General features: G+C 42.1%; 1 long non-coding RNA gene across 2 annotated transcripts in view; it reads left to right on the top strand.

Annotated features, from left to right (window-relative positions):
• The first annotated feature begins 3,235 nt into the window (after window positions 1-3,235).
• LOC146031911 (uncharacterized) overlaps window positions 3,236-14,693 on the top strand; it is a 51,818-nt gene continuing 40,360 nt past the window's right edge. The window contains exons 1-2 of one of the 2 annotated variants that reach the window (XR_014457368.1): window positions 3,236-3,640; window positions 7,795-7,907. This is a non-coding gene — a long non-coding RNA (uncharacterized LOC146031911). Of the gene's footprint in view, window positions 3,852-7,794; window positions 7,908-14,693 lie in introns of both variants that reach the window. The other variant, XR_014457374.1, reaches the window with a different exon arrangement.

The following is a 14,693-nucleotide window of genomic DNA, read 5'->3' as shown; positions in this document are numbered from 1 at the left end:
GAGAGAGTAGAAGGTGAAGGGGATTAGGGTATATTACAGATTTAAAATAGCATGTCTATTAGCACAACCAAATAAATAAAGATAATTAATTTGTACAGGAAACAACATTGGAGTGGAATTTCTTATGGTAGTGTTCAGTAGTATGTGAGTATTTCTGAAAGAATCATGAATGCTTTGAGTGCAGGACAGTGGTGGGTTTTAGACCAACAGAGACTTTAGGTTTAGGGTAAAAGCCTAGGCAATGTAGTCAATGGCGAAGTTGAGGGTGGGGTTGTTGAGAGAGACTGCATGTGTAGGGCATGAGAGCTTAGCGATAGGAGAGAATGGAGGCCAGTGTGCAAGAGAATAAGGCCTGTATAATTATGTAAAATAATTATTCCTGGTGGACCACGAAAACATGACAACTGCTGTGGTTACTGACGTGATCAAAGTTTGGATCAGGTGATACAAAAGTTTGAGAACAGGGGGTATCAAAAAGGTTTACTTGAGGAAACTAAGAAACAGTTTCTGAGAATGAATCGCAGTGATCTACTTACTCCCAAGCCCAGGGCTGATGAAAACAAAATCCCGTTGGTCTGCAAATACTCTACTTCAAATCCTGTGTTTCAACGGGCCACCAAGGCCTTATGGCCTATTGTAAGTACTGATAGAGACCTCCCAGGATTCAAAAATATGAGACCCATTGTGGCATTTTCTAGTGGTAGCAATCTCAGGGATCGATTAGCGCGCACGGACATCACCGGTATGGGCAAAAAAAGATGCCCTAATACCTACTTTAAAGCACCGGGGTGCTACAAATGTAGCGACTGTGCCACTTGTAAATTACTGATTTCCTGTAAAAATTTCAAACATCCACACAATGACAAGAATTATGACATCAGATTTGTGTTGGGATGCAATTCTACTCACGTGGTCTACATAATAATATGTCCTTGTGGACTATATTATGTAGGCCAAACCACATGCAAATTTAAAGAACGCATGGGGGGTCATAGATCTTCTATCAGTCTAGCAATTAGGGGCCGTAATATAGACCAACCCGTGGCCCGTCATTTTAAAGCATTAAATCATCCCCTGGAATCCCTCCGCTACTTTATGATAGACCATGTTCCAGCATCATTAAGGGGAGAAGACAGGGCTAAAACTTTGCTTATTAAAGAATCACAGTGGATCATGAGATTGGGGACTACAAACCCCGGCGGTCTCAATGAAAAAATTAACTGGAACAGCCTGACTTAGTTTTAACTCAGGCTGTCCCATTGTGTATTCCAGATCATCATTGTGGTTTTTCCGTCCCTGCGGTCCATTTACACTATGGTCATGTTTATTTATGTTCATATGCATGTATTTCTGATATTCATCTGAGACTCTGGCCATTGATTACTGTGTTTGTATTTCTTGTATATTTTGTGTATTTTCATTCACTTTTTTTGTAATATATTGTATGTTATGTTGATTTGGTTGCACATTTCCTGTTCAGTAATAGCCCCATCATTTGTATACAAAGGGCGCTTGGCAACGGACCTGGCCGTAGAGAGGGTTTCCGGGAGAATGGTGGAACGCAAGCCAGAGACGGGTGGAACGCATGAACGCTCCCCGTTGGCTGACAGTGCGTACCACCGGAAGTACCAGGATGACGACTTCCGGCGGGCCGGACGCCGGCGCTGAATGCGAATGGGCGGCTGCTGTACAGGTAAAGGTATTTATTTGCGGTGTGTTTGTACTCTCGGTTGTTGCTGTTGTGCCCTGAGGAAGGGGCTTTCATCCCCGAAAGCGCTTGGTGCTATAATACAGCCGTTTTTGTTTATTCATACTGGAGTGCCTCCTTCTTTGGATATTTACTGATTGATGCGGAGTGCACCTGGAATTATTTCTACAAACGAGTGCCAACCAGCAGTGGAGTTTATATATATATATATATATATATATATATATATATATATATATATAGACTTGTAGAATGAAGCGGCACTCCAATCAATGTAGCGGTGAAAGAAAAGCTCTTTTATTAGCAACGTTTCAATACGTGTGTATTATCTTCGAGCCTGAAGATAATACACACGTATTGAAACGTTGCTAATAAAAGAGCTTTTCTTTCACCGCTACATTGATTGGAGTGCCGCTTCATTCTACAAGTCTATATTTTACCTGTTGAAGGCACACAACGCAGAAATTCGTTTCTAGGAGGAGTGCCCAGCCCCGCAGAAAGTCTATATATATATATATATATATATATATATATCTCAATCTCTGGTGTCCGGCACTCCGTGTTGCTGATGAATGATTCTTTAGGGTGCCTTCCTCTGGTGTAGGATGACTCCTGCCCAATATTATATACAGAAACGGGGCGGCACTCCAATAGATACAATAAAAAAAAAACTTTTTAGTTTTTAATGGTGCAGGTGATGGCAACGTTTCGGGGCTGCGCCCCTTTCTCAAGCCGGAAAAAACAACAAGATCTTGTTGTTTTTTCCGGCTTGAGAAAGGGGCGCAGCCCCGAAACGTTGCCATCACCTGCACCATTAAAAACTAAAAAGTTTTTTGGTTTATTGTATCTATTGGAGTGCCACCCCGTTTCTGTATATATATATATATATATATATATATATATATGCGGTACGGAAGCCTGGCACTCCTATGCCAACAGGGGATGGCTTTGGTACTTGGCCCGGGTGCCAGCCTGGGGAGTGTTAATCCCCTATGTACATGCCAATGGGAAGGAAGGCGTCACTCCAGGGCTGTGTGAAAATTACTTTAATGTAGCGTGTCTACCCCATTTTGGGAATACTCCCCTCTTCAGGACACTTGTCCTGAAGAGGGGAGTATTCCCGAAACGGGGTAGGCACGCTACATTAAAGTAATTTTCACACAGCCCCGGAGTGACGCATTCCTTCCCATTGGCATATATATATATATATGTGTGTGTGTATATATATATATATATATATATATATATATATATATACACACAAACACACACACTTTTTAAAAGATAAGGCTTATTTAACATTCAACAATGATAGCATTCTACCTAGGGAACAGCTTCACTTTGGCAATGATGGCTAAAATCAATAAATAAACCAATGTAGCCAAAAAAATTATAATAATCCTGAAGAACCTCCTTAACTAAAAAAAAAACAAACAAACAATAAAGAAAAAATAAAAACAGCAGTACGGTTTTTACTGTGGAATTACAGTTCCAGGCTGGGTGATAAACACGTAATGGAATTTCCTACTGAATTGCTGTGGGGTAATGAGTTCAGGCACAACTCCAGCCTGACGTTCAGCAACAATTGTGCAAGGAGAGGCCTTTTGTGGCTTCCATAAGGCTCTCGTTTCTGGGCTCGCTGTGTAATTGCAGCGGCTGAGTTCTCTAGAGCAGGTGCTCTGCGTTACAGTTTTGTCACGGATCTAAATTCAGCTTTAAAATGAGAAATACATCCTCGGCTTTCAGATTTTGAAATGCGTCCATTTCTTTTTTTCTTTCGTGCAACCCCCATCCAGCAACATCTCTAGCGAGAAATCCGTCCGTGTCCTAGATGTTGACTTCACAACAAGTAAAGCACAGCCGATATGACATGATGTGGAAGAATCCCGGCCTCTGAATGTCATTGGGAACAAGCCCTGCTGCAGAATTAAGGTCCCTTTGCATGTTAATGTTTACTGCTGTCTGTGTCTTGACTAGTTACCTGACACATGAGCTACTACAGTGGGGCTTGAAAGGAATTCAGGCTTCAGCAAATTTCGCATCGCTCTTCAATGTGGCCTTTGGGATTGAATAAGGGCAAATCTATTATACTGTTGCCATGGAGACCCTGGCACAACCGCTGATAAAGAGTGTCTGATGTTTGGTAAGCCCCCGTAGCATGGTACAAACCATTCGGTACGAAGAGAAAGGCAGTGCATGGAATATGAGAGTGTGTGATTATACTGCACGCATGGGTGCAGAATGAAAGCAAGAGCTGGAATAGGTTAGATGAGAGGAATATTATGAAGGGATGTCATATATCACCATGGTGAATGTGCAAATAATTTCACGCCTGCAGCAAGGTAGTGTGCCAAGCGCAAGTCATCACACAGATGTGATGAGGGCAGCAAAAATACAGGAGAATAAACAGCATGCAACTCTTCCCTTTTATAAAATAGGATACAGACGTTCATCTTTATTAAGTACTGAGCATTAGACTTAGGATAAATATACTACTACTACTACTACTACTACTACTACTACTACTACTACTACTAATAATAATAAGAAGAAGAAGAAGAAAAAGAAGAATTATTATTATTATTATTATTATATTGTTGTATATGTAGATACCATAGTGCATCAAAGGTAAAAAGAAATGAATACAATGTTTAACACAAAAACATAAATATGGATGCCTATGGCATTTATGTACTAAGCTCTGCAGAGAAATAAGTGGATGTAGATAAAGTACCATCCAACCATCTCCATTTTTTCAAACACAGCCTTTAACATTACCGTTAGGAGTTGATGGATTGGTACTTTATCACTCTCAAAGATTAAGGGCCAGATGTATCAAGCTTCAAACTGATAAAATGTAGAGTGATAATCATTAGGCCACTCTGCTCCGACTTTCATTTTTCAAACCCAGTCCACAGTGGTGCAGAAAAAAACAACTTAGTGGGTCATATGATGGGTGTGGTCAGGGGCGTGGTCATATGATACTAGGGGGAGTGGCTGGAATATTGCACGCCAAAGGCACACGGCCAAAATGTTCACAGTAATGCCTGTTACGCGTCACACACCCAATACATATGACCCATGCCATAATACCCGTTACACATTATGCCCCACACCATAATGCTCATTGCACCGCACAACTGATGCCCATTACTAATATGCCCACACAGTGCCACACATATGCCCCCAGTGCCATATATATCCCCCACAGTGCCACACATATGCCCCCAGTGCCATATATATCCCCCACAGTGCCACACATATGCTGCCAGTGCCAGATATCATATACCCCCACAGTGCCACACATATGCCCCCAGTGCCAGATATGCCCCCACAGTGCCACACATATGCCCCCAGTGCCATATATGCCCCCACAGTGCCACACATATGCCCCCAGTGCCATATATGCCCCCACGGTGCCACACATATGCCCCCAGTGCCAGATATCATACGCCCACACATATGCCCCCAGTGCCATATATGCCCCCACAGTGCCACACATATGACCCCAGTGCCAGATATGCCCCCCACAGTGCCACATGTGGCGCCACTGAATGGCTGCCTGGGTGCTGCACAGCTCGGTAATTATATGTTCCCCATGTCCATGTCCCTTATTAGAATGCGTTTTGTGCATACAGTATCTGTACGTGTGTATATCTGTACTGCCATTGTTGCCTTTTCCTTGTACTGATAACCCTTTGTATTGCAGTATGTGCATTGCTATTTTTAATGTCTGTAAAGCGCTTTGAGTCCTGTTGGAGAAAGTGCGCTATATAAATAAAACTTACTAACTTACTTACGTACATATAAATGCCCCCACAGTTCCAGAAGTAAGCAGCACAACTCACCCTCCTGCAGTGCTGGCTATGTCCGGTCCGGTCCTCTCCCCCCTCCAGTCCCCCGCCGTCACCGCTGCCTGCTTCTGCTTGCCTGGGGAGGGGAGCGCATCTAGCGGCTCTCCTGCCCCGGCTTCACTGACTGACCCAGAGCCAGCCAATCATATCTTGCGGGCTGGCTCCTGATTGGCTGCCATCCCGCGAGCTCTGATTGGCTGACAGGCGACAGCCTGAGCCCAGTCACAGTGACATAGGGAGGGGAAGGAGAGACGTGGGATACACTCCCCTCCGAAGGCAATCAGCTGTGGCGGGCAGCGTAGGCCACGCCCCCCGCCACTTACATATGCGCACATACGCATTAATCACTTCGGGGGGTATTTGTTATCACAACATGATAGTTATGAGCTGATTGGCTGGATGTTTTTGATGAATGATACATCTGGCCCTTAGTATATAGACCTATATTCTTAACGAATAATTCTATAATCAGGTTTAATGTTCCTATTCATAGAATGTTCAGTTATTTGGGTGTCAACTGTATTGTTCTCTGCTGAAGTGAATATTTTCCAAAGATAAGCCTTGATAAAGTGCGATGTTGTAATATTTCAGGGGTATTTATCAAAGTATGGGGAGAGATAAAGCACTGACCACTCTCTCCATTTTATCTCTCTCCATGCTATGATAAATACCTCACATAGGGGGTGAGATTTAATAGGATGAGAGATTCAGAAAGTGAGAGATTTGGGAAGAAATCTCCAGTTTTTTTAAAGCGGCAATCATTTACTCTGCAAAATCAACCTGGTTTTGCAGTGTAAATGATTGCCGCTTTAAAAAAACTGGAGATTTCTTACCAAATCTCTCACTTTTTGAATCTCTCATCCTATTAAATCTCACCCAGGGGGTTTATATATACTAAGATGGAAGTTCTATTTAAGATGAGATGTTGCTATGGGTAACCAATCAGATTCTATCTATTATCTTCCAAAAGGTGCTAAATAAATGAGAAGTAGATTCTGATTGGTTGCCCATAGCAACATCCCATCTGAAATAAAATTCCCATTTTAGTAAATTGTTCTGATATTGTACATTGTCTAGTGACGGTAATGCCTGCAAACCGAATTTGCATGATTTTTATATATATAGCGAAAACTGACACTCATCATTTCTATCACTCTATCACTTTTATATATTTTACTGGAATGAGAGGATGCCATCGCAGCTATTACATCAGACTGTGACCCTTATTCTGGTTCACTCACAAAGGCAAATTCCTTCTCAAATGGACAAAACCATGTGCACTGCAGGTGGGGCAGATGTAACATGTGCAGATAGAATTAGATTTCGGTGAGTTATTTTGTTTCTGTGCAGGGAAAATACTGACTGCTTTATTTTTACACTGCAATATAGATCTCACTTTGAAGTAAAACCCCACTCAAATCTAATTCTCTCTGCACAACTAACATCTGCCACACCTGCAGTGCACACGGTTTTGTCCATTAGTGAAGGAATTTGCCTTTACGAGTAAACCAGAATAAGGGCCTGTAAGGTGCAAGGTAATTCAAATTAATTTTGCTTTTATTTCGTTTCACCGCCGACCATAACATTTCTCTTTGCACAATTTCTGCACTCTTAATTTGTCGATTTAGAAATGACTCCATTATGCTAATGGCAAGAATTGCTTTAAAAACATAACTGTATTTGCAGGCGGCCGGTTTATATTTGAACTGATTTTGTTTTTGCACTTTTGGGAAATTAATGCAAAGTCAAGCTGAGGCACATGTAAAAGTGCTGAGGGATACACCAGCATTTCATCACTGCACGCTTTCAAAAAGGGGATATCATCTTTTATCACTATTGTGTACCGTGCAGCTCCAGATGGAGGATAAAACATGCATGAGTTGCCTGCAGCTCTGAAAATAATTATACTCATTTGCCAGAACTGTAGAAAGTGCATCCAACCAAGTCACCACCTATCACTGTGACACTCCCTTTGCATACTGATGAACTGGGGAGTCAGAGACAATGGAATTGTTATCAATAATAGCAGAGGGGGCTGAGTGTCATTAATGGTGCAGGATTAATGGCACCATCATTTTACATTACGTTGGATCTCACTTACGCCGCATGCCCCTGATTATAAAACGTGCAAAACTATGTTTATAAATAGAATTTTTGTTTCTGGATTAGAGTGTTGCAGCCTCTGTTTTTTTCTTTTGCATGATTGTAATTATTTATATTATTTGTTTCCAGCCAACATGACACAAAGACCAGGTGCTGTATGTACTGTACCAAAAGATCTGAGGATTTGTGGTTACGGTGAATGTGTTAGATCACTTCTGAAGGCAGCATATGAATATAACAAGGTAAGGCGCTAAAGCCTTGTTACTACAGCACAGTAATTGACAAATGAGTCGAGGATAAGCACTATTATCCGACTGAATTATGTTATAGCTAAACCCTTCGCCAATGACACAAGCATTGGCTTACACAGACACTGGGATTTGTTACTTAGTCCTAAATGGAGGAAAATGGAACATTTGCTGTGTATATGTCATAGGAAATCATTTTGTAGCATTACCCTTTAGTGCATTACCTAGCAGAGGAGAGCTACATACATAGATATTGTCTCCGGACAAGAACCAATTTATGGGCCTAATTCATGTTTGGAAGTAAAGCAAAAAAAAAGCAAGAAACTGGTCAAAACCATGAGGGACTGATGCAACGTGCAAAGAGAGTTAACGCCCATACACACTAGAAGATTATCTTTTTAATCTGGCTGGTTGGATTGAAAATCTGGAAATTTCTTGGAACAAATACAATGAACCGTTTGCTCCCAACGCTGGAAAATGGACAAAAGCAGTCATCTGCATAAAGGCCCACACACACTAGAAGATATTGGCATTAATCTAGTTCAGAAAGGGGCTTCTGAACGATACTGATGGCAACATCTTCTAGTGTGTATGCCTAATATCTTATCAATGCACATCTTCCGGACAAGCAGGTCAATCTGCCAATATTGCTCATGCCGTTTGCACCCATAGTTCAGTGTGGATGCACAATATCTTTCATGATCAGCTCAAGGGAAATTGTTCACCAATCTCTTTAGTCTTTCATATCTTCTAGTGTGTAGGGGCCTTGAATTGACTGATTTGTCTGTAGGACCAATATGTGTCTGTTTCCATGTTTAGGAGTAAATGGTCAATTGTCATTTGCTCCCAAAAATTTCCAGATTTTCATTCCAACCAGCCAGATTGGAAAGATAATCTTCTAGTGTGTATGGGCCTTTAGATTTGGCTGAGCTATATTTTTTCTGTGCAGGTTAAATACTGGCTGCTTTTGTATATAGCCCACAAATACTTAAACCCCTTACACACTTAACATTGCCGATATTGGCAGCAGGGTGCCGGCATACACACTTGCTGATGCCAGGCGTGAGGAGGGGCGACGGCGGGGGGATAGACGGCATGACCGCCATTAATGAGTACTCCCTCGTGTTTGGGAGAAGGAGGGGGTCTGTAACGATGCATAGGAGTGCGCATTGTTAACGATATGGAGTATACACACTAGGCAATATTGTTCGCAAAGCCCTTTCTGTGTGTATGGGGCTTTGTTTTTACTTGTGTGTGTGTGTGTGCGCAGTAGCGCACGCAGGGGGGGTTTTTGAGTACCCAGAACCCCCCCCAGGAGTCTAAGGACCCCAGGCTGAAAGCTGAGGGTCCTCTCTTTCCATGAGTACAAGAATTTTAAAAATCGGCCCTTGGGAACCGGAGATATCTGACTTCAAAACAGTGGTCCCCATCCAAGCCTGTTAATTGCTCTTCCCAGTCAGATATTTCAGGTTCTGTCTGACTTAGAGTTTTTCTGAGGGTATATTCCAAAAGCTGGGACTCCCCCCTTTGAAGGGCTTTAGCAGCTTGTCTCTACTTTTCCCAGAACCAGAGATATCAGCCTTCCAGCAGCTGGTTACTTCTCCAGCTCCACACACCTGGTACGTAGTTTTATATTCTCATTGGCAGATTGCTCTGCCTCCTGAAATCTGATCCCCTAGTCCTCAGTACCATTTGGTAGGTGGGATTCTCTAGTTTTTTCTAAGAAATCTATTTACGGGAACTGGAGATATCTGCAGTCAAACAAGCTGTCCTCCCACCAGAAAATTATGAATAATAAGCCCACTCCACTATACACCCCTCCTCTGCATATTAAACATCCTCTACCACTCTGGAAGTTATGTATCAGGACCCCTTCATTCAGCCCAATGCCCCCTTCTCCCACCCCTTCTCCCACCATCTGTGCAGTAAAGGGGTAATTAGTGGAAATTACTGATCCAGGCCCTACATGCTGAGCGGTTGATATAATACCCCCTACCACCCGCCGGACATCAAAGCTTCCCCCACCCCTACCACTGGAGGATCGGTAGGGGCCCCAATACATTGCTATGCCCAGGGGTCTACTGCTGTTGACGCCCGTGTATGTATATATATATATATATATATATATATATATATATGCATGTATATGTATGTGTATATATATATATATATTTTTTTTTTTTTTATATATATATATTTTTATTATTATTATTATTATTTATATACATTTGGTCTATCTATAATACTTTAACTGACCCGGCATATACTGAATCACTTAAGTGTCTATCTCCGTGCTTTGCTCCGCCCCTCTGGAAACCCCCTTCAGAAAATCCTGCGTTTGCCCCTGGTGTGTGCGTGTGGTGGGGTGAGTGGTTAGGGTTACGCTGCAGAAGGGTATGGTTAGGGTTGGAGTGCAGGAGGGGTAGCATAGTGGTAGGGATAGGGTCAGGGTTAAAATTCTGACCAGGGTCTGTCAACATTTTGAGCAACGAGATTCCACTGCCAGTATTCCAATGCCATTCCAATTTTTTGGGTTCCTGTCGCTTGAAGCAATCTAGTAGAAATGATTTGATCTGTGCTTTGAGGAAGCAATAAAGCACCCAGAAGGATCTTTCTTTGTATAAGAGCTGGCATCTCACTGAAGGTATTAATTATGGAAACTGAAAATGATTAAGAACATTGTGAATGCAAATGACACTGTATATGTGGCCCCCTGCAGACAGAGAAGCATAGATATAGAATCAAGATCCACTGCGCTCAGTGAGTAAGATGCTCCTTTGAAACGTCCTGCATTTCATTTTGCTAATTAATTGGAGTCATTGGCTCAGTAGGTCTCTTTGTGTTAAATCTATCAATACAACTTTTTTGTTGGAGTGAAATGCAGAACTAATGAGGTGTGAGTTGGGAATATCAGTTCACCTGTCTGTCACTGTCACATGATTCCCCCGCTTGGCAAGAGAGGAGTAAATATCAGTATCAGGGTTCAAAGCATGAAAACTGTAGTTGCAATAGAATATTATACATGTACTAATTGTTTAGTGACTATCCCTGTGACTGAGCTTCCGCCAATTAATCAGAGACTCCAAAGTCACCGTAAAGTGCATACACACATTACAATTTTTTTGACCAATTTGGTTGACAGACATTTCCATTGAACCCAGTGTCCTGGACAAAAGATGTTGACAAAAGATATTGACAACAGACGAAAGACGAAAGATCTAGCTACAGTTTATAGGCTCTTTTTGAAAGATCTCCATATTGAGCTGCATGCACAGTTGACAAACAATCTTGATGAACAACTGGCGTGTATGCGCATCATCATTCGTCGTTTGTTTCGTCAACATCTTTCGTCCAGGACACTGGATTCAATGGAAATGTCCTTGAACCAAATTGGTTAAAAAAAAATGTACAGTGTGTATGCACCTTTAGACTCAAACAGTGTTTTTTCTTTCTTTCCATTGTCTAAGGTTATTAATGCCGCTTTTACAACAAAACCCCAGGTATTTGGAACAAGGTTCCAATCCAGGTCAGACCCAGGATTCACCCCTTTTACACTGCAGTGGCGATGAGGGATTTTCCCAGGTTGGCACCTTTCACACTACACGCTGCATCTTTAACATCATGTTGACCTTTACCTGCTTCTATCAATTTATACATCAACCCTGGTTAAGTTTATCTGCTTTGCGGACTATACTCCATCGCATGCCATTGTCACTTACCATTGTAGTGTCAGTCATTAGAGGACTCAATAAGAGTAGCCAATAAGACCAGCACTTGAGACGTGAAAGTAAGGAGAGGGTGGGTGCAGAAAACCTGGAAGGAAGAAAGAACTGCAAGGAAGTAAAAACATGTTCCTAGTTAGCGCCTTTGATTGTTGGTCACTGGTATGTATCAAGGCATTTACTGCTGTATTGTCAGTAAGTGCTCTGAATATAACCATTGTTGGACTGGCCTATAGGGTAACAGGGGAAACCCCCAGTGAGCCCCACTGCCTGAGGGATCAGGTATCAGACTGTACATTTAAATTATACATATGTTATATTATACTGCACAGGACTATGTTGCATTGTTGTTATTAATCTGGTACGTATTATGCATACATACAACCTGATCCTTCAAAAAACACATACAATCTGCTTACAATCGCAATGAAAGCCAATGGATCAGAAGTGCAGCATGTCTGATCTGATGGGCGACCTCTTAACCCGCATGACCGCGTACCGTAAAGACATTGTGCGCGATGTGCACTTGATCCGTCAAGATTGTGTGGTTGGGCCCAATATCGATCCGGTGTATGGAGGCCTTTACACTCTCTAATGTTTAGCCAAGCCTCTGTGGTGGTAGGACACACCCCCTCTCTGAAGACTGGCCACACCCATACACATGGGCCCCTACCACTACATACTCTCAGTGGGCCTGTTATGCCCCAGTATGACACAATATAAAGGAAGGAACCACGCTCAAAGCCAATAACTAAATCCAAGAAACAAATTCAAGAAATAAGTTGTAAATGTGGTTTGAAAAAGAGTTGTGATAGAGGCCCATATTATTCTGCCTCTTTTTGAAAAGAAGCCTCACGTTATTATTCTGTTCTATTCAGGGACCCCAATGCTTTCACTATTTTATATATTACCACGACCAGCCTGTTCCCAGATACTTCAATCTGTAACCGCTGTCAGTGACATTTGACAAATCAGCACTCACTTAAGTCTGAGTGACATGGATCTGATACAAAGTTAATCAAAACAACCTCGTTGTCTAGCACTGATTGCACTTCCACAGCATCAGTTCCCATTCATGAAATACATTGAAAACTTCGTAGCATGTACATGCCAATCACAAACTATAGGTGCCCATACTCTGATGCGATTTGGGCAATTTTCATCTGATTCATCTGATATTCTAAAATAACCGAATTAAATCACATATGTTTCAGCTTCGATTCCGATCCAATGTGCATTCCCGTGTGCATTGGATCAAAGCCAAAGATCGCCGTGGATGCAATCAAGATTTATCGTATGCATCGTATGTATCGTATGCGATCCTGCCATCCATCAAGCTCCGGGGCGGTTCAAGGGAGATAGTATGGGACGTCTCACCATGGACAAGTCACATAGTTGGTGGGGGCCTTTAGGATCCAATTAACAATCAACAATCTTTTTAAAAGAAAGTTTAATTTAAGAAAGTTTAATCTCAATGCATCAACAGATATCTGAAAAATATTGAATGAAAAAAATGGCGCACAGATTTATGCAGAGTTCCTATGAAATAAAATTGAAGAAAGAGTTCAAACAGATCCCCTACACCAGATACCATGTGAGCTTCCATGAGGCGATCAACAGAAATTAGTTGAAGCGATCCAACATGTTCCTTCTTAGAATGAATTCCGGATGTCAACGCACTATATTCTGAAACTGGGCTGTGACAGTCTCCCTGTCATTTCCATGCTTTTCTTTGCCAATGTAAATGTACCCACTCTACTACACAAACTTCTTTGAAGATGCAAGCAATCTCTGATCCATCCTTGGTGTATGGGAGGGGTTTTATAGGCGTCACCTAACTCAATGCACAGAAACGCTGGATGTTATCAATAGGGAGATATTGGTATTTTTCCTGCCAGATGCCTCAAACACACAATTTTAGGATCTGAGAACCCTCAGATCTTCAATCACAATCTTTTACAACCATTCATAACTGGCAATCTGATTCCTGTATCTTTGTAAAGACTTCCTGGTTATCTGCTCTGCACGGGCCATAAACTGTTATCTTGTGCTCAAGGCATTTCCTGGGATCTTCTTTGCTAAAATCAAATATCATAACTTTCTATAGACAAACAGTAAACATATAAATAAGATGCACATATGAGACATCACAGAAAATGATAGGAAAGCTAATAATTTGTTATTGATTTCATACATAATCACAACATTTAGTCTCTGTTCACCTATTGCCTCTATTCCCTTTCTTATATTCTGACATCACAGCAATGGCCCAGTCACAGGCGTAATCACAGGAATATTAGGGTACAGAATGGGACATCGGGATTGTTTAGGAAACATTGATACATTGAGGTTGCTGACTGTCGGTTTTGCGATCAGTGCTGATAGGTTAATCATACCTCCCAACTGTCCCGCTTTTGGCTGGAACGTCTCAGCTTTTTGGGACATTCCCGAGTCCCACCTGGAGCCAGCAGTGTCCCACGGCGGGGGGGGGAGGAGTGGGAATCCCCCCCTATCATCCGTGAATAGACTCTGTTAGCGTCTATTCCTGCAGCTGGAGGGCATGCCCCCACAGCGGTGAAAATGGGACATGGCCTCGCAGCATCGTCGCAACTGCAGGCCATGCCCCATTACGCTAGGCCACGCCCCAAAGAAAAACTGTCCCTCAGAGCTACAATCAAATGTTGAGAGGTATGGGTTAATACTTTTCCATTATTGGTGGCTTTGGGCCTTATTCTAGTTCACTCTTTCTGACAAAACCATGTGCACTGCAGGTGGGGCAGATGTAAAATGTGCAGAGAGAATAAAGGCCCCCTTACACTTGTTCAACTTATTGATCAACAAATTGAACCTGATTGACTCGAGATTTATCCTATGTGCAGGAGGATCAATCTCTTCCAATCTCTTGGTTATACCCAATGGCACAGGATTGTGGATTGTGTCCTACACATCAGGCACATAAGATTCTGTCAGACAGGCGCATCAGATCTAGTCAGATAAATTGACTCAATCCACCTGAATTGGATCAAATCTCACAAAATCTCACAAGTGTAAGGGGCCC

This window comes from Crinia signifera, chromosome 1 (genome assembly GCF_055691185.1).
Source record: "Crinia signifera chromosome 1, ASM5569118v1, whole genome shotgun sequence".
Taxonomy (NCBI): domain Eukaryota; kingdom Metazoa; phylum Chordata; class Amphibia; order Anura; family Myobatrachidae; genus Crinia; species Crinia signifera.
This window is presented reverse-complemented; position numbering and strand designations above follow the sequence as displayed.